A 20,263-nucleotide genomic window follows, 5' to 3' on the forward strand; every position below is an offset into this window, starting at 1 on the left:
CAATGAAATGAGCATTTCATATGTCTGCACTATGTAAAAACTAGGCATACCTTCGAACTGGATCTCAAGGTACACTTGGAGAGCCTACTTTAGTGTACATCCAAACCTTTATGTCACCTATGAGTTAGACAAGGCCCCACTACAGCATCCCTTAGTGTTTAAATCGTTGACAAGCTCTGTTAGAGTGTTAGGTCAAGAACAACAAGTAATCAAAGCAAACAGTCCTAGTATGGATGGATGACGCAAACAAGCAATTGAACAGATGTGTGAGCAAATATTACATATCAAGAAAAGAAGCAAAGAAGGAGGCTTAAAGACCATCATTGACTGACCAGATTTAAGGGGCATTTAAACATCATGTGCAACTTATGAACTAACATAAACATTGCATATTCCAGATTCTACAATGGAATGCACATGTATTAGGTTATGCCATGTACACTATAACAGGCAGGAGTGATTCACCATTGCACGCAAAATTGAATTGCAGGTTAAGGGCCGGTTCGATTCTGCCTTTTCAGGGCTTATGGTCAAAATAAGCCGTAAAACATGTAAAGCAGTCATTTTTGAGTTATGGACTTGGGCTTAACTAATTTCGCTTTGGAGGGGGAGTTTCGGGTAGAACCTCACTAAAAATTGAAGGGAAGAGGAATAGTGAAATGACTCTGTTGTCTGCCTATATTACACTCAAAATGCAACTGCTGACGCCCGTGTCACACCTGACCCTCAAGTGAAAACAAACACGCAAGCATTCATTGCCCTGCATGTTTGCATCTCCTCTCTGCTTTCCCTCTACCTCGATTCCCTGCCTGCAGCACTAGGGTTCCTCCAGCGAGCCGTTGCTATCGGTGTCAAAACCGGCGGATCTTGGGTAGGGGGTCCCGAACTGTGAGTCTAAGGCTAATGGTAACATGAGGCGGGGGACACGATGTTTACCCAGGTTTGGGCCCTCTCTATGGAGGTAATACCCTACTTCCTGCTTGATTGATCATGATGATATGAGTATTACAAGAGTTGATCTACCATGAGATTGTAGAGGCTAAACCCTAGAAGCTAGCCTATGACTACGATTGTTCTTGTCCTACGGACTAAACCCTTCGGTTTATATAGACACCGGAGGGGGCTAGCAAGGCTGTCAGGATCGCGATATTGAATCGGATCGGAGCTCTGATAGTAGGATCGCAAATCATAGGATCTTTACTATCAGGATTGTAAGAATGTAGATTCGATGAACTAAAATTGTAGAATCAGAGGGGTTAGTTTGGATCGTAAAGTGGTAGAATCGTCTAATAGAATCGCGATTCTAACAACCTTGGGGGCTAGGCTTACACAGAGTCGGTTGTAGAGAAGGGAATTGTAAGTGCATCTACTGCCACCCCTAGTTGGTTTTGGAGTATTGACGACAAAGTTGGTTGAGGGACTAATGCGTTTGTGAGAATTGCAGGATAACACAGGTAGTGTCCCTCATTGATTCAGTTTACCTACCGGAGATGACCCCTAAAAATGTATGAAGACATTGAAGACAATGGTGGTATGAGAAGATATTCATATTGAAGACTATGACATGAGAAGACATTATGTGAAGACAATGGAGCGCGAAGACTGTGTCGTTTCGTCATTTCCTTTCTTCTTTGTTGAGTCATAGGAACCACCGTACTGTTAAGTGGGGTCCAAGTGAACTAAGTCAGAGTGACTGAAGTGATGCTCAATCCAAATCCTATGTCTTCGAGCGAAGACAATGAGAGCAAATCTTATCCAGAGTTGGATGAGTCAGCTTTGCTTGTAGCCCAAGTAAAGTTGCCGTGTGTGTTTGAAATCTGACCGTTGGAACACGTGTCAGTTCCTTAGTGACCCAGGGTCATTTTGGACAAATCAGGTCGGGTTGCCTGGTGGCTATAAATAGCCCACCCCCTACACCATAAATTGGTGGCTGCTCAGAGTTTGTATACGGCTTTTGTCGTTTGAGAGCAACCCACCTCGAAGCATTTGAGAGAGAGAAATCCTTGCGAGGACAAAGCCCAAACACCCAGAGCCAAAGAGTGTTAGGCATCACTGAAGTCTTTCTGTCTGTGTGACCTGAAGACTTATTACACTTGAGGACTGTGTATCCTCCAGCCGGTTAGGCGTCGCGTTCTGAGCATCCAAGAGTCATTGTGGATTGCCGAGTGAACGAAGTCTGTGAAGGTTTGGAAGTCTCCCTTGAAGACTTACCAGAGTGATTGGGCGAGGACTAAGTGACCTTAGCTCAAGGGGAATAAGGTGAAGACACGGTCTTCTGAGTTAAATCTCAGCCTCCCTAACCAGACGTACAGTTGTCACAGCAACTGGAACTGGTCCAACAAATCCTGTGTCCTCAACAAGCAACTGGTTCTATCTCTTCCCTCCTTTACTTTGAGTTTGTCTTCGTGAAGTCATTGCTTATTGTTTTATCCGATTGACTTCATTGCTTGACTACTATTGTTGATTGGCTTCATACTATCTTCCATCCTGATCCTACTACCTAGCTGCTATTAATCTTCAAACGTTAATGCTATTGCATACTTGATTATGGCTTGCTTGTTGTAGTTTATCTTCCGCTGCATATCAATTAGGTTGTTTCTATCGTTTGTCTTCGAAACTTCCATGTTTTGAAGACTTTCCTAAAAATCGCCTATTCACCCCCCCCTCTAGTCGATAACTAGCACTTTCAATTGGTATCAGAGCAAGGTACTCCCTTGTTCTGTGTGATTCGGTTTAACCACCTGGAGTTTCAGCTATGTCGACTGCAGGGATAATCAAGGTCTCCGCTGCTTGCCCCGTGTTCGATGGAACTGAATATCCCTACTGGAAGAATAAGATGCGCATGCATCTTGAAGCCATTGATGTCGACCTCTGGTATGTCGTCAAGAACGGCGTTCCCAAAACTGGTGAAGGTGTCACCCCCACTGATGTCAAGAAGTTCATTCAACTGGACTCGACTGCAAAGAACATCATCTGTGGTCATCTGACCAAAGGACAGTATGGCCGTGTGAGTGCTCTGGAAACGTCAAAGCTAGTCTGGGACTGGCTGTCCAAGGTCAATGAAGGCGTCTCTACACAGAGAGACCAGAGGATCAGTGTTCTTCGCAATCTCTTCAATCGCTTCAAGAGAAACGACAATGAAAATGTCCAGCTCACGTTTGATCGCCTCACCGACATCACAAATGAGCTTCAGGCTCTCGGCGCCACTGAGATCACCAAGCATGAAATTGTCAAGACACTGCTGAGATCACTTGACACCTCTTTTGACACCCTTGCCCTCATGATACAAGAACGTCCTGACTTCAAGACACTCGATCCGTCTGATATACTTGAGAGGCTCAACACACATGAGTTCCAGCTTTCTGAGAAAAGATATATTTATGGCCCCAACTATGGCCGAACTCGTGCTTTGAAGGCAAAAGCTGTTTCCTCATCTGAAGAAGAAGAATCTGACTGCGGTTCTGACGATCCTGAAGACATTGGAAAGGAACTTGCCATGCTTGTGAAGAAGTTCCAGAGGTTCACCAAGAAGAAGGGCTTCAGAAAGTCTTCAAGATCCAGCTCAAGAAATGATGAAGCTTCCACTCATGACAACAAGAAGAGAACCTGCCACAGATGCAAGAAACCTGGTCACTACATATGTGAGTGTCCACAGTGGAACAATGAGAAGAAGAAGAAGAAGAGCAATGAGAATATGATTCTGATCACAAGAAGAAGAAGAAATCCTCAAAATCTTCTTCGAAGTCTTCATCATACAAGAAGAGCTCATCTGGCAAGGCTCGTGCCTTTGTTGGCAAGGAAATGGATTCAGAGGAGGAGTCTGCTTCGGAGGAGGCGGAGGTGGAGTCTGGTGAGGAGTCTGACCCTGGTGTTGCAAGTCTGGCTCTAGTCACAGCCTATGTCGCCAAGTCCATCTTCAACACTGAAGACAATGACGTCCACACCAATGGTGAAGCTAATGACAAAGATGGTTCTTCTCCCACCTACTGCTTCATGGCACGTGGTGCCAAGGTAAAATCTCGCGATGCTTACTTTCAAACTTCAAGTGAAGATGACTCTGATTGTGAATCCATACCCAGCTACAAAACACTTGCTAAAATTGCAACTGAACAACAAAGGGCTATGGAACATACTCAAAAACTGTTAGACAAAAGCGATGACCTGTTGGACGCGGAAATGACACGTTCACAGTCCTTAGTAGAAGACATAAAAAATCTTCATGCTAAGTACCAAGAACTTGAAAATCTTCATGATACGCTCTCAACCACATATGAAAAGCTCTCCTATGATTATCTTCAAAGGAAGCAAGAGCTTGAGAAATTGAAAGCGACTCATGATGATCTTCAAGCAGAGAATGAGTCACTTCGCGCTCAACAGATCAGTCCCGCTCAGGATGGATTCGAACCACCATGTTTAAAATGCATTGAGCGTGATAACGCTACATCTGTTGCTGAATGTTCCACTGCTGCTGCTGTTTCATTGTCTTCAACTACTGATGTGGTTACTAACCCCTCTGCGGAGGATACCACTAGTATTGCTGATGAAAATGCTAGGTTGAAGACATTGCTTGAAACAGGGATGTACAAAAGTTTGAAGGGACATCAGACTCTCTGTGATGTCCTCAAAAAGCAGATTCTGAACCGAAACCCTAGGAAAGAGGGTGTTGGGTTCAAGAGGAAAATGAATGCTGATGGTTCCTAAGCCTGAGCAGTATCCCAAAACCAAATGGGTTGCTGCAAAGGAACCTTCAGTGGATCCATCCACTTTATCTGGATTTACCTGTGCTAATCCTATTATTATTGATGAATCCTTTGATGCAAACTCTAAACTGTTCAAAAATCAGAATGGTGAAGTGTTTGCCAGGTATATTGGTACTAACTGCAGGAATGGACCACCTATGAAGAAGATCAGGGTACCCAAAAGCTGCCTTGAGAATCTTCCAGTGAATGTCATCATGACACCACCAGTGAAGAAGACAAACCCAGACCAATGACATCACATGGTCCAACGGCTACTTGCGAACACAGGACTCACTTGAGTCACCCTAACGCCAATGTTTTGCAGGGAAATCATACTCAGACTCATGAATATGAGCGTGTGTCTTCAAATCGATATGTTCATAGAACTAAGAACTTCCCTGCTTATTCACATGAGTATGATTCATCTCCTGCAAGGCTATTCGCTAGGGCTTCAAAGCCGAAATTCTCAGATGCTACACTTAGACTCATTGCTTCTAAGCCACCCCTGAAAATGTGGGTGGTGAAGAAGAACTAGCTCTCTTTTGCAGAATGTGGTCTCCAGCCAGCAATCAATGGCGTCCGATATAATTGCTGGGGACCTAAAACATAAAGGGACACATGGTAAAATGACTTATTATGAATTCCAGATATTAATCTCTTATCTGTCATACTATGTGCTAATCTTGATCTAAACTGTGATAACCCATGTGTGTGTAAAATGCTTATGCTTCACAACATACCTTGTGAAGCCTATCCTCCTAACTGCACTGTAGGGCATGTCACCAAAAGCTTCAGAATTGATTATTGACAGTGGATGCACTAATCATATGGACTCAACCTTACGTCCATCCGACAAGAGTAAAATCACATTTGCTGACACTGGTAAAGGCAGAGTATTGGGTCTAGGTAGAGTTGCAATCTCAAGGGATCAACACATGGATAAAGTGGTGCTTGTTGAATCGCTTGGAATCAACTTAATGTCTGTCTCAATGCTTTGTGACTTAAACATGATTGTGATATTTGGAAAATATCGTTGCCTTGTACTAATGGAATCTGACAAATCTCTAGTCTTTGAAGGGTATAGGAAAGGTGATCTATACATGGTAGATTTCTCAGCAGGTCCAAAACTTGCCGTATGTCTTCTTGCTAAAGCTTCAGAATGCTGGCTCTGGCATCGAAGGCTGGGGCACGCTGGCATGAGGAACTTGCATACTCTCGTCAAAAAGAAGCATGTCATAGGCATCGAAGGTGTCAAGTTCAAGAAAGATCATCTATGTGGTGCCTGCGAAGCTGGAAAGATGACAAGGGCCAAGCATCCCTCGAAGACAATCATGACAACATCTCAACCCTTCGAGCTGCTTCACATGGACTTATTTGGACCTACCCACTACTCCACCCTCACAACAACGGCGTGTCTCTATGGCTTCGTCATTGTTGATGACTACTCAAGATACACATGGGTGCACATAATTCTCTACAAGACTGAAGTACAAGATGTCTTCAGACGATTCGCCAATCGAGCAATGAACAACTATGGTGTCAAGATCAAGCATATCAGAAGTGATAACGGCACTGAATTCAAGAACACCGGGCTTGATCTTTATCTGGATACAATGGGAATCACTCATGAATTTTCTGCTCCATACACACCTCAGCAAAATGGCATTGTAGAGCGCAAGAACAGAACCCTCATCGAGATGGCTCGAACAATGCTTGACGAGTACAAGACACCAAGAAAGTTCTGGCCTGAAGCCATTGATACAGCTTGTCACATCATCAACCGTGTCTACATCCATAAGCTTCTGGGCAAAACATCCTATGAGCTCCTCACTGGCAAGAAGCCAAATGTCAGCTACTTCAGAGTCTTTGGTGCTAGATGTTGGATCAAGGATCCCCATCACAAGTCAAAATTTGAACCCAAAGCTCACGAAGGCTTCATGCTTGGCTATGGAAAGGATTCGCACTCTTACAGAGTCTTCAACCTCTTCCACTACAAAATTGTTGAAACAGTGGATGTGCGATTTGATGAAACCAATGGTTCACAAAGAGAAATTCTGCCAAGTACACTTGATGAAGCTCCTTCCTGTGAATCTATCAAGTTGATGGGAACTGGTGAGATCATGCCCTCTGAAGCACAGCCTGAAGAGGAACTTATCATCTCTGCACCAAATCAACCTGAAGACAATGCTCAGACCGAAGACAATTCTCCCAATGATGACAATGATCAGCCAGAGCAGAATCTTCGTCCTGTTCATCCTCGTGTTGCAAATGAAGTTCAAATAGAGAAGATTATTGACAGCATCAATGCACCTGGTCCGCTCACTCGCTCAAGAGCAACACAGCTAGCAAATTTCTGTGGGCATTTTTCATTTGTGTCAATATCAGAACCCAAGAAAGTTGCTGAAGCTTTTATGGAACCTGAATGGATTCAAGCCATGCAAGAAGAACTTCAACAGTTCAAGCTGAATAATGTTTGGGAACTTGTCAAGCGACCTGACCCTCGCAAGCATAACATTATTGGAACAAAGTGGATATATCGAAACAAGCAAGATGAGCATGGTCAAGTCGTCAGAAACAAAGCTCGTCTTGTGGCTCAAGGATATACTCAAGTTGAAGGAATTGACTTCGATGAAACATTTGCTCCTGTTGCTAGGCTTGAAGCTATTCGCATACTGCTAGCCTATGCTAATCATCACAACATCTTGCTATATCAAATGGATGTAAAGAGTGCATTTCTAAATGGCAAGATTGAAGAAGAAGTATATGTTGCACAACCACCTGGCTTTGAAGATCCAAAACATCCTGATATGGTGTACAAACTGAACAAAGCACTGTATGGCCTCAAACAAGCTCCTCGTGCCTGGTATGATACAATCAAAGACTTCCTGAAGAGCAAAGGCTTCAAACCTGGATCTCTCGATCCCACACTCTTCACGAAGACATATGATGGTGAACTGTTTGTGTGCCAAATATATGTGGATGACATAATCTTCGGCTGCACCAACCAGAAGTACAGTGATGAGTTTGGGTACATGATGCAAGAGCAATATCAAATGTCCATGATGGGAGAGCTGAAGTTCTTCCTTGGTCTTCAAATTCGTCAGCAACGAAATGGCATCTTCATATCTCAAGAAAAATACCTCAAAGATTGTCTGAAGAAGTTTGGAATGGAAGACTGCAAAGGCTACACGACGCCAATGCCAGCCAAGCACCATCTTGGTCCCGACGACAATGGTAAAGAGTTTGATCAAAAGGTATACCGCTCCATGATTGGTTCTTTGCTTTATTTATGTGCATCTAGGCCAGATATTATGCTTAGTGTTTGCATGTGTGCTCGATTCCAAGCGGCACCAAAGGAATCGCATCACTTAGCTGTGAAGCGAATTCTTCGATATTTGGCTTACACCCCAACACTAGGATTATGGTATCCAAAGGGCTCAAGGTTTGATCTGGTTGGATTCTCGGATGTTGATTATGCTGGTGACAAAGTGGATCGCAAGTCTACATCAGGCACATGTCATTTTCTCGGTCGATCACTTGTCTGTTGGTCTTCAAAGAAGCAGAACTGTGTGTCACTCTCAACTGCTGAATCTGAATACATTGCTGCTGGATCTTGTTGTGCTCAGCTTCTGTGGATGAAGCAAACTCTCAAGGACTATGGCATCGATCTCAAGCAAGTCCCTCTCTTCTGCGACAACAAAAGTGCCATCAAGATTGCCAACAATCCAGTCCAGCATTCGAAGACAAAGCACATTGAAATACGTCATCACTTTCTCAGAGATCATGTTATGAAGAAAGATATAGATATCATGCACGTCAACACTGAAGAGCAACTGGCAGATATCTTCACAAAGCCCTTGGATGAGAAAAGGTTTTGCAAGTTACGGTGTGAGCTAAACATCTTGGAATCCTCGATTGTCCTGTAATCAGGCACACATACTAACACTTATGCATGTTGATGACTTAGATGTGCAACACACAAAGTAATGTACTTCTTCAATCAATGAATATTTACACTCTGAGTGTGAATACATTAACATGGAACTTGACTTTGGAGCGCCATGATAATTGTGTGCCGTGTCTGGGTCTAATAATTCCTATACGGTGGGTAACGCCACCACCAAATTTCTCTGTTTGCAGTGTTTCACTCATGGCGTTATTTTTCAAAGACTTCACATTTGGTTTGTCTTTAGTTTCTATTTATCCTCATGCTTTTCTATGCTATGATGAGTTAATTGCATATATATATACTAGCGTTCTGTCCTCTACAACATTCACTTATAGCTATGTCTTCAAGTTGAATCTTTTGAACTAAGTGAATGTGATCGGACCCTAATCTCTCTATGCTTACTATCTCAAACTCTATCTGTCCAAATCATATGCATTCTATTGAAACTGTCGAATGTCTTCTCTGCATCCTTGTCAGTAGAAGACACAGAGACAAAACATCAAGTCCTATTTAAATGAATCATCTTAATTGTCGATATCCGGAGAAGCCGGAACGAACATCCGACATACCTGGCGGGCGTGGGAACGTGGGACAATTCTAAATGTGTTGCATGCTTGCCATGTACCCCACGGATTTGAACAGACAGGGGCACCTGCGTAATTGCGCTGTGCTGCACACCTACTTATAAATATGTGTCCCCTGTGGTAAAGAAATCTTTCTTCCACCTCTCCACCTCCATCAAAACCCTAGCACCACCGCTAGCTCACGACGACGCCGGCGACGAAGCGCTTAGCTGCCGCGACTTCTCCGACGCCGTCCTCACGCCGGCCGCGGACATCTTTCTCTCCATCGTCGCTGTAGGTGTCCTCCGTCGCCAAGTTAGGGCACGGTGGGCTGAACTGCTCGGTCTCTCATCCTTCCCATCTAGTAGTTCTTCATGCGGTAATTATAACTCTATTTTTACCACCTTTTTGATCTTCATAGATCTTCATAAGTGGTTTCTGCCTACTAAATGTTATATCTATTCTATCTGCATCTCATAATGCCTAGTCTATTCACTTAGATTTCCTATCTAGTTTGATTCCTCACTTGTACTTATTCACGGATTGGTACAAATCTGGAACCAACTCACCACACATAAGTGAATATATTCGCATCATGAGGTCAATTTCTTCAAACTGATTTATCTTCAAAATCTTCTGAGAATGCATATGACCTCTTCGCCTTCCCTCGCATATCTAATGCTGTCACAGGTACATGTCCGTGGGAGAATCCCTTGGTTCTCATAGTCTGCATTCGTTTGCAGAATACTTACAGCATCATATCAATTCTCCTGAAGCCAGTTCCTGCTTGACCAGCAAGCGTAAATCTCTGAAGCCTCTGAACATATTGAAGCCATTCAGCTTGAAGTTCATGGCTGCAGAAAAATCAGCAAGGAAGGGTGGCAATCAGTGCAGAGGAGGAACATCCAAAGATCTTCCTGATGACCTAGCAGAACTGTACAAGACAGACCCTGAAGAGACTTATCATCAGCGCAAGACACGAATCCAATGGATTCGAGGCTATTCGGCTGAAGAATGGTTCAAGTACAAGTTCGTCACCAAGGAATATGCAGAGAAAAATGCTATCAAGGGTCCTTGGGGCGATATTCTCTATCGAGGCCTTCAACCCAAGAACAGAGCTGAAGCCATTCACAAGAATTCTATCCTTGCATGGTCCGTGGGCCACAGCCTGAAGAAGCCGACCCATCATCATTGCTCTGGTGTCGCGACGACAATCTCTTCAAGCGCAACTTCCAGTTTGCTGTGGCTTCGGCAAAGGAAAACAAGAAGTCATGGGGTTTAGACTTCAATCCTGGCCCCTCTGCTCCCCGTGATGATGGGACACATGAAGCTGAAGAAAATAGAATTGGCCCCTTAGCAAACCTTGATGGTCTCATTTCCTACGTCTTGGTTCATGGTGCCAGAGTGGATCATCCCAACAATGATTCTGATTCTGATGAAGCCCCTGCTCCTACTCCAAGGCCGAAGAAGCCAAAGAAGGTTAAGGTTTCATCATCAACTGCACCTCCAAAAGCTTCTCGTGTGAAGCCATTGGCCACTGCACCTCCTGAAGCCAGTGTGCAGTCTGAAGATCAATCTCGCATCTCCAAGAAGACGGAGAAGAAAAGACAACTTGTTAGGCATACTGCTCAAGCTCTGACTCCTGCTGCTATTCTGCGTGAAGAACCCATTGATCTATCAAGTGATGAAGATCTTGCGGATGATGCTCTTGAGCAGCTGATAAAGAGCAAGGAAGAAGCAGAAATCTTCAGCAATTTGCCTCTCTTTGATGTGGCCATCATCCACAATTTCATTGATGAGTGGTTCGACAGCCCAAATGTTAGCTTTGAAGATTTAGAGCTTCCAATTGGCCTCAACGTCTCTTTCAATGGCGCCATTGCTTCTGAGCTGGCTCTCGCTCAAAGCATCGTTGAGCTCAAGCACAAGATTGATTATGAAAAGGCTCAACTCAAGAAGCATATGGCCAAGCTAAGTGTTCAAGACGTCAGAAACTTTAAGGTCATGCTACATGAGCTTAAAGAATATTTTCTGAAGAAGCGCCAAGAAGCTCAAGGCTCTCGTGAGCGCATGAAGAGTTTGGCTGATAAATGTGTGCTTGCCTACAATGAGGCTGAGAAGCGCAGGTCACTTGGCCGTCCTGGCATTGACCCCAGAATGGCTGCAAACAAAAATAAGAAGTTTCCTGCTGATCAGCCTGCGCCTTCAAGCCAAGAAGCTCCACGTATTATCTTCCCAAGTAGCATGACTGGCTCAAAGCCAAAGGTCACTACCACCGCTTCTGAACAGAAGAAGACGAGGGCTGCAGAGGCAAAAGCCAGAAAGAGGAAGCATACCGAAGCCTCTGATGCCGCTCCCTCCAAGAAGAAGCGCAAGACCAAGAAGAATCGGGCTGCTCCCACAAAGCCCCTTTTTGTTGAACCCCTCTCAGTGATTCATCCTGCATCTGCATCCCAAGAACTTCACATGACTGTGCATGAGCCTGCTTTCATAGAGGCTCCTGAAGCTGAAGATATTCCAGCAGCTGAACCCACCGCTGCTGAAGACATTGGTCATCATGACAATGTTGAAGATGATGAAGTTCTTCCATAGATCGAATACAATTTGGTATCATCACCTGTTCGTACAAATAGCAAACTCATCAGCATTGGTCGTCCTCTGACGCCAATTGCATAGGATGATTCATGGGCTGATCGCCCGCAAGAACAAGACTCCCCCAGTACTCCCCTACAACAACAACAAGCTACCCCCAACGTGCAAGAAGAGGATGAAGACTTTCAGGCTCAGCCAACTCCATCTCCTAAAGTGAAGCCAGCTCTTCGCAGGCTTCGCAGAGGAAAAAGGCCTGAAGTCCCTCTATCGAGCGTTCCAGAAGGAGAAGTGCAATGTTCACCTGTTGCACGGCAAGTACTTTCTGAACCTGCTCCAATTGTGAATGTCTCCGAGTCTAAAGCACATGCTGCTGAAGACATTCCGGCTGCATCAGCCGAAGGAAATCAAGAAGTGCGTGGACCAACCCCCCCAGTGATTGAAGAAGTTGTTCATGATTTGAATGTGTCTATGTCTGATCCTCCAGCTCCTCTAGTGGAGGCTGAAAACAATGAGGCTGCCACCACCAACGTCAATACAGCCAGTGACGTAGTCATGGCTGATGCTAATGTGGAGCCTACCCTAACTGTGCCTGAAGCAAATGTGGCTACTGAACCTGAAGTCAATGAGGTTGTTGCACCTGAAGTCAATGAGGATGCTGCACCCGAAGCCAATGAGGATGCTGCACCTGAAGCCAACATGACAACTGCTCCCGAAGCACCTGTCGTGCAGCCTGGCTCCAATGTTGCCCCTGCTCCTGTTCCGCCTTCAAGGCCTCACACAATTAAGCAAGCATACAGTCATGGTCAACTCACTACTGTCCGATGGCCCGTTCTGGTGCCTCCACCCTCTGCCTTAGGACCGCAATTTGACTATCATATTGAGCATAGGCCTCAAGTGCAGAAGCCAAAGCCCAGGTTGCCAAGGTTTCCAGGTACTGCCAACTCCCCCAGGTCCTTCAATGCTAATGGCTTCAAAAGCCACAATACCTTTTTTGATAGCGCTAAGAACCCATACTCCAAGCCAAGAATATCATCAGATAGGTTCTGGAGCTATCAACAGAGAAGCTATTACTCATGCGTGTTATATGATCAAGGGCGCATTTCCCTCATATGCGCCTTGACACTGAAGCCATTGTTGGACTGTCGTGCTTAGAAGAAGCACTTCATTGCTTTCGAGATGCTGGTCTGCTCCACTTTGTGACAGACAAAGAACATTGGAATGAAGAGCTATTGCTTCAATTCTATGCCACTCTGCACATTCGCGGCTACAACAGAGACATCAAGACATGGGTTCTCGAGTGGATGACTGGAAATGTTCATCATGAAACCAAAGCTATGGACATCATCGAGCTTACAGGGCTAGCCACTCCTGAAGAACTATATGAACCTGACTGTCAGCTACACCGCAATGCTGTAGAGAGCATCTTTCATAAGCCAGAACCCAATATGAACCAGATGCTGAGCATGATGAAGCCTTTGCCATCTGACGCTAAATATCCCACACATTTCTTTGTTGAAGACCTTGAGTATCTGCCTCGAACCATATATCATATCATCAGGCGAACTCTATGGACAGTCAAGGGACACTCATCAGCGGCCCAGCTTGAAGGAACTATGAAGACTTTGGTCTTCTATATTCTCAATGGCATCAGCTTCAACACTCAGGACTTCTTCATAAGACAACTTGCTGCCTCCTGTTCTGATCTCTTTGGTTCGAAGTTTTATGCTCCATGGGTCATGCGCCTTATCAAGCGCCACTCTACTGTCAACTATCAACCCTCTGCTCGCAATCATATAATATTTCTACCAGAAGTTGATATGTCAGTTGATGCTATATATTATGACCCTGCCAAGAAGCCGCTCTGTCTTCAGAATGCCGAGCACCAAAGCTTCACTCAACCTATTGAAGGTGTTCAAGCAGCAACACGAATCTATCCATTTGCCGGTAACACTTGTCTGCCTCACAGAGCGCCCACTGAAGCCACTGAAAGCACCATTGCCCAAAGGCCTCGCAAGTGTTCTCGCGTTCTCAATGACCGAGAACTTCTTGTGGCCCTTCATCAGAAACAGGATAAACATCACTTTTGGCTCAAGAGACAGATGCAAAGCATCTTGGTGGATGTCAATCGCATTCGCAACCTTGCCACCAAGAATGCCTTTGTCGCTCATGAAACTTGCCGGAGATCATGGAAGAGTTTGACCCTGCTTAGTGCTGAAGCAGATCTTCAAGACGATGGCTTCAATGAAAAATTTCAGTTCGACTCCACTCCTCCACGGAATGCTGTCTTACGAAGAACTCCATCTCTTGAAGACTCTGAATATTCCACCTCCGCGGCAACAATTAATGCCAGAGTGATCGATGAGGAAGATGACGCTACTTCACCACCTCCAACTACTGCGCGCATCGACACTGCACCAAGTTCCTCTACACCGCCACCCAAAGACAACAACCCTGCTGCTTCACCTACTCATCAAGAAGACGAGTAGCTGCTCTATGTCTTCAAACCTTTTTGGTCATTACTGACAAAAGGGGGAGAAGCGTATGAGATGATAGTCTTCAAGCGGGTTCATATGGGCGGTTGCATTATATTTTGCTGCGTGCTTACAACTCTTGCATTTTGATACATTTGATTCTTTGAGTTGTAACACCTAAACTTGATGGTCGTCTGCTACTTCTACTACATGTTTGCTTTACTCTAGTGCGATGATAACTTCCGCACTTAGATCATCCTGCAGACGTCCATTTTTCATTATGCATGTCATTCTACTTGTTATATCATTTCATGCATGATGAATTATCTTCATAAGTTGAAGTGGATCTCCAGAAGTACAACCTGCCATGTGCATTTGCAACCCAAAAGCAAATTATTAATATGCACATCTTCAGGGGGAGCCCTTGCTACTTATGAAGACAATTCCTATCCTTACAATTTCACATACTTTATCCCCGTTGAAAATTTCAACCAGTTTGTCATCAATCACCAAAAAGGGGGAGATTGTAAGTGCATCTAGTGCCACCCCTAGTTGGTTTTGGAGTATTGACGACAAAGTTGGTTGAGGGACTAATGCGTTCGTGAGAATTGCAGGATAACGCAGGTAGTGTCTCTCATTGATTCGGTTTACCTACCGGAGATGACCCCTAAAAATGTATGAAGACATTGAAGACAATGGTGGTATGAGAAGATATTCATATTGAAGACTATGACATGAGAAGACATTACGTGAAGAAAATGGAGTGCAAAGACTATGTGGTTTCGTCGTTTCCTTTCTTCTTTGTTGAGTCATAGGAACCACCGTACTGTTAAGTGGGGTCCAAGTGAACTAAGTCAGAGTGACTGAAGTGATGCTCAATCCAAATCCTATGTCTTCGAGCGAAGACAATGAGAGCAAATCTTATCCAGAGTTGGATGAGTCAGCTTTGCTTGTAGCCCAAGTAAAGTTGCCGTGTATGTTTGAAATCTGACCGTTGGAACACATGTCAGTTCCTTAGTGACCCAGGGTCATTTCGGACAAATCAGGTTGGGTTGCCTGGTGGCTGTAAATAGCCCACCCCCTACACCATAAATTGGTGGCTGCTCAGAGTTTGTATATGGCTTTCGTCGTTTGAGAGCAACCCACCTCGAAGCATTTGAGAGAGAGAAATCCTTGCAAGGACAAAGCCCAAACACCCAGAGCCAAAGAGTGTTAGGCATCACTGAAGTCTTTCTGTCTGTGTGACCTGAAGACTTATTACACTTGAGGACTGTGTATGCTCCAGCCGGTTAGGCGTCGCGTTCTGAGCATCCAAGAGTCATTGTGGATTGCCGAGGGAATGGAGTCTGTGAAGGTTTGGAAGTCTCCCTTGAAGACTTACCAGAGTGATTGGGCGAGGACTAAGTGACCTTAGCTCAAGGGGAATAAGGTGAAGACACGGTCTTCTGAGTTAAATCTCAGCCTCCCTAACCAGATGTACAGTTGTCACAACAACTGGAACTGGTCCAACAAATCTTGTGTCCTCAACAAGCAACTGGTTCTATCTCTTACCTCCTTTACTTTGAGTTTGTCTTCGTGAAGTCAGTGCTTATTGTTTTATCCGTTTGACTTCATTGCTTGACTACTATTGTTGATTGGCTTCATACTATCTTCCATCCTGATCCTACTACCTAGCTGCCATTAATCTTCAAACGTTACTGCTATTGCATACTTGATTATGGCTTGCTTGTTGTAGTTTATCTTCTGCTGCATATCAATTAAGGTTGTTTCTATCGTTTGTCTTTGAAACTTCCATGTTTTGAAGACTTTCCTAAAAATCGCCTATTCACCCCCCTCTAGTCGATAACTAGCACTTTCAAGAATCTACATATCCGAATTGCCAAGCTTGCCTTCCACGCCAAGGAGAGTCCCACCCGAACACGAGACGAAGTCTTCAATCTTGTATCTTCATAGTCCAACAGTCCGGCATAAGCATATAGTCCGGCTGTCCGAGGACCCCCTAATCTAGGACTCCCTCAGTAGCCCTTGAACCAGGCTTCAATGACAATGAGTCCAGCGCGCAGATTGTCTTCGGCATTGCAATGTGGGTTCCTTCTCCGAATACTCCAAAGTAGATCTTGAACACAAGAATCGTGTCCGGCTCTGCAAAACAAATTCCACATACCACTGTAGAAAGCACAATATTCCACAAGTCTAATCTGCTGACAACTTTCCCATAGCGTGACATCACACCGTGGCTCAGTCATTATTTGAACCGTTTTTCTCAACCTGCTACTGCACATCTTGCGAGGCGGTTTTATTGGCACGTCTTATTGGAGCAGAGATCGTGTCCCCTTATCACGGGATTCTCATCAATACGGGTGTGGGAAACCCAAGTGTGCCATTAGCAGGGCGCTTGGGGAATAAGCAAGTTTATAGGGTGTGGGGACCCCGACTCATAAGTCGTGATCACCGAATGCATGTGTACAGTGATCCCAGAGATCAATGCTCACTGAACACACAGAAGCTGAACAACAAGAGTCTTACATCCATACATACCGTCTTACATAAATTATGACCATTATGGTCAAGTCTTGAGTATAACATTGCAGCGGAAATCTTCGTCAATAACTTGGACCCATGCCATCTGCCTTAACCCTACAAGCATTCTAACTGAGAAGCATCCTAGGTCGCATGTTCGTTACCAAGGCACTCTTCATCATATCTTGTTCTCTCACGCATGGCCAATAAAATAACCAGTGGCAAGCCAATGAGTACTTTCAATGTACTCGCAAGCAACCCAAGAGTGATAACAGAATAATTATGCAAAGCTCTACTACTTAATTGGCATTATTGCGGAAAGCTAGTTTTTCTCATGCAAGTATGATCAACATTTACCGAGGGAATGAATGTGTCTGCAGCAAGTATCAGGAGGTTACAAACATTAGCCTCGAGAAAGAGTTATGAACAACTCATGCTCAAGCTGATCATCGTGACTTCCTCATGAATCACATCAAGAATATCACCAAACCGTGTTGTTTTTCAGAAACATATGGACATAGTCTAAGCAGCACCACCCAACTGTCCTTGACCGTGGACACGACTATTTGAATAGTTTGACACTCTGCAGAGGTTGCACACTTTACCCACAAGATCTGGGAAGCTTTCGTGTCATCCACGATCCCGCAGTACCTCAAGTACTCGGGGGAAGCACCCGATCACTGTCTTTCCCTAGGCGACCCTAACATAGGGTCCACTCATTGGTACACGACCTTTGTGTATAAACATCAAGATGTTGGGACTCTGCCGTTTTCATTATCGCACATACATGGAGGGACCAACGTTGTGTCCGGTGCCCTATGAAAACAGTCATTGCCGCCTATCCAAGCACGACCCCGTCCCGAGAGTGACCTCATGTCACCCCCGTCACTAGTAATGTGGGCGCCATGCTAGTATCGGGCTAGGTAAGCAATAATGCCCTTTCCCATATAAGGGTAGAGTTGTTGCGCATGTAGGGCTGGGACGGTCAACAAATCTTAAATCTAATCCGTCTCTGTAAACAACACATATTCACTTGCTTCGGTGCACCACTTCTTCATCAAGTGGTGACCTGGTTGAACATTACCCATGGGCATTAGGGGCACCCGATGGTATTTTCAAAGGAATGTAACCAAGGGATGATCATGGCATAGGTGCAACATCATGCGTCAATATAGGTATTTCTCATCGCATCTCTAGCACATGGTAGAGATATGAACATGAAGTGCCAACGGACATGCAGCAGTGCAACGATTGTATCATGCTCATAATCAACAGCGTCATTATGCATATGGAAAATTTAACGATGAACAAGACAGGTGAATCATGGTCAAAGGGCTTCTTGCCTAGTTCATCAGAGTCTTGAAATCTTCTGGTCCTTCTCCAAGTACTACATCTACTTCGTCAACTAACGTCGGAAGTAACTGCAATAAGCAACACAACAAGGCAGAAAATAAAAGTGCTCTAAAAATATGAAGTTGACTTTTCTAGGACTTCTCTGGTTATATGAAAAATAACCAGAGTGGTTTCGTTCGGATTGGATCAGTGAATATTTCTGAACATTTTGGTATGATGGAATCAATGGAATGGATCTGCAAGTTGTCCATAGAATGACTTTTTATAAAAGTGAGTAAAAGTACCCATTAAATCAGGCATGATTTTACAAACATTTAGAAATTGGTTTCACTGGATTTGGAGTTCAAATGAATATTCTATTGATTTTTGAAGCTGGTTTAGGAGTATAAATGACCTATTTGTTAGATCCAGGGGAAACTAGGTAGTGCAAAAATGTTCACTAATGATCACTATATAGATATTGATTTATGGAGTCACTCAAAATTTGAATCATCAGATTTGGACTTGAAATGAATTAACTATGGATTTTAGAAATTTACTGTCAAAGAAAAAGAAAAGAGAAGAGGGTTTTACCCTAAACTGTGCACATGCCGCAACTTAGCAACGCAGCGCACTGGGCCGGCCCAGCGGCTCGGCTGGACGGGCAGCGAAGGCGATGTCGAAGGCGGGTTCGCGGAAGTCGTCTCCACTTAAACAGGATGGGGCCCCCGTGAGTGGCTTAGCGACGCTGGCTGGCCGACAGGCGAGGCCCGCTGGTAGGTTCGTCCTCCACCTCCTGTGCTGGTGCGACCGAAAGCAAAGGAGGTGCTCGACGCTGTTCTCCGGTGTTATAGGGCGTATCCGATGACGTTCTACCATCGGTGTGCTCAGGGGACCCGACCGCGTCCAACCGTGGGTGGCACGGTCTCCCAGGGGCACCAGGTGGAGCAGGGTGCTTGCCGCGGCGGACGAGACCGGTGGTGAGATTTGGGCATGGCGGGGCAAGCACGGGGAGGAACGAATGATGTGTGGGGAGAGTTTGCGGTCGTGCTTGTGCTGATTTGGAAGAAAGAGGTCCGGAGGAGGGGCTCTCAGTGGCGCGAATTTAGGCGGAGCTCAACGCATTGCTCCGGCAATGGAGATGCAAGGATGTCACAAGGAGAGGGATGGCTGGGTCCGGGCGACGTACGGGAGGGAGACAGGGCGAGGGGGCTCCAAAGAGAGGCCTCGGGCGGCCTTATATAGCAAGGTTGTGGCACATCGTGGACGTGGCCTACAGGCACCCGTGGAAATGGCCGAAGTGTCCACGGGAGGAGGCCCGGGGCTGTCTACGGCGCTCGTGGGTGTGGTCGGAGTCAAGGGAGAAGGAGAGGGAGAGCGGGGGAGTGGCAGAGCGCCGCGCGTGTGGGTTCACCCATTGGGGCTCTCGGGCGGCTCTGGCACGCGTGCGAGGGGGCAGCAGGAGGGAGATGGAGGAGGGGGACCAGGTTGTGGCGTGTCGCAGACACCGAGGCACGTCGACTGGCATGCTTGGGAGGCCCGAGGTGGAAGGGAGTGCGGTGGCAAGGCTCGGCTACCATTGTAGCATGCTCCAGAGCAGGCTTTTGGTCGGCATGAGCGCATTTTGCGCGCTCTGCCATGTCCACTTGCGTCTGGAGTGTGCTGGGTGATGGGCTAAAGCCTAGGGTGACGTTGGAGAGCTAGCAAAGTCAAAGAAAGTGCGAGGGAGAGCAGAAAGAGAGGGAAAGTTGCTAGATAGAGATGAAAAATGAAGTTCTCACCCCCAAATAATTGAGCTAAAGCCACCCAACTTTTGCCAGTGGTAGAGGGGTTCTAGGACATGATGTCGTCAGAATTATGGCTCAAGGAGAATCCATTTGGTGCCCCAAATGTTGATCACAAAATTATGGCAAAAGGTGTTTGATGGTAGTTTGGTCAAGAAAATGGATTCCACTGGTCATGAGAATCAACAGGATAAATGGCATATATAATTGAGGATGATCACCAAGTTTGATCTCATTTGAAGAAGGTTGCCAATGTAACTTTGGCAAACCCTTGAAATGAACAGAAATGGATTTCCCAAGATTTAGTCATGCAAAT

This window comes from Triticum aestivum, chromosome 1B, assembly GCF_018294505.1.
Source record: "Triticum aestivum cultivar Chinese Spring chromosome 1B, IWGSC CS RefSeq v2.1, whole genome shotgun sequence".
NCBI classification, from domain to species: Eukaryota; Viridiplantae; Streptophyta; class Magnoliopsida; order Poales; family Poaceae; genus Triticum; species Triticum aestivum.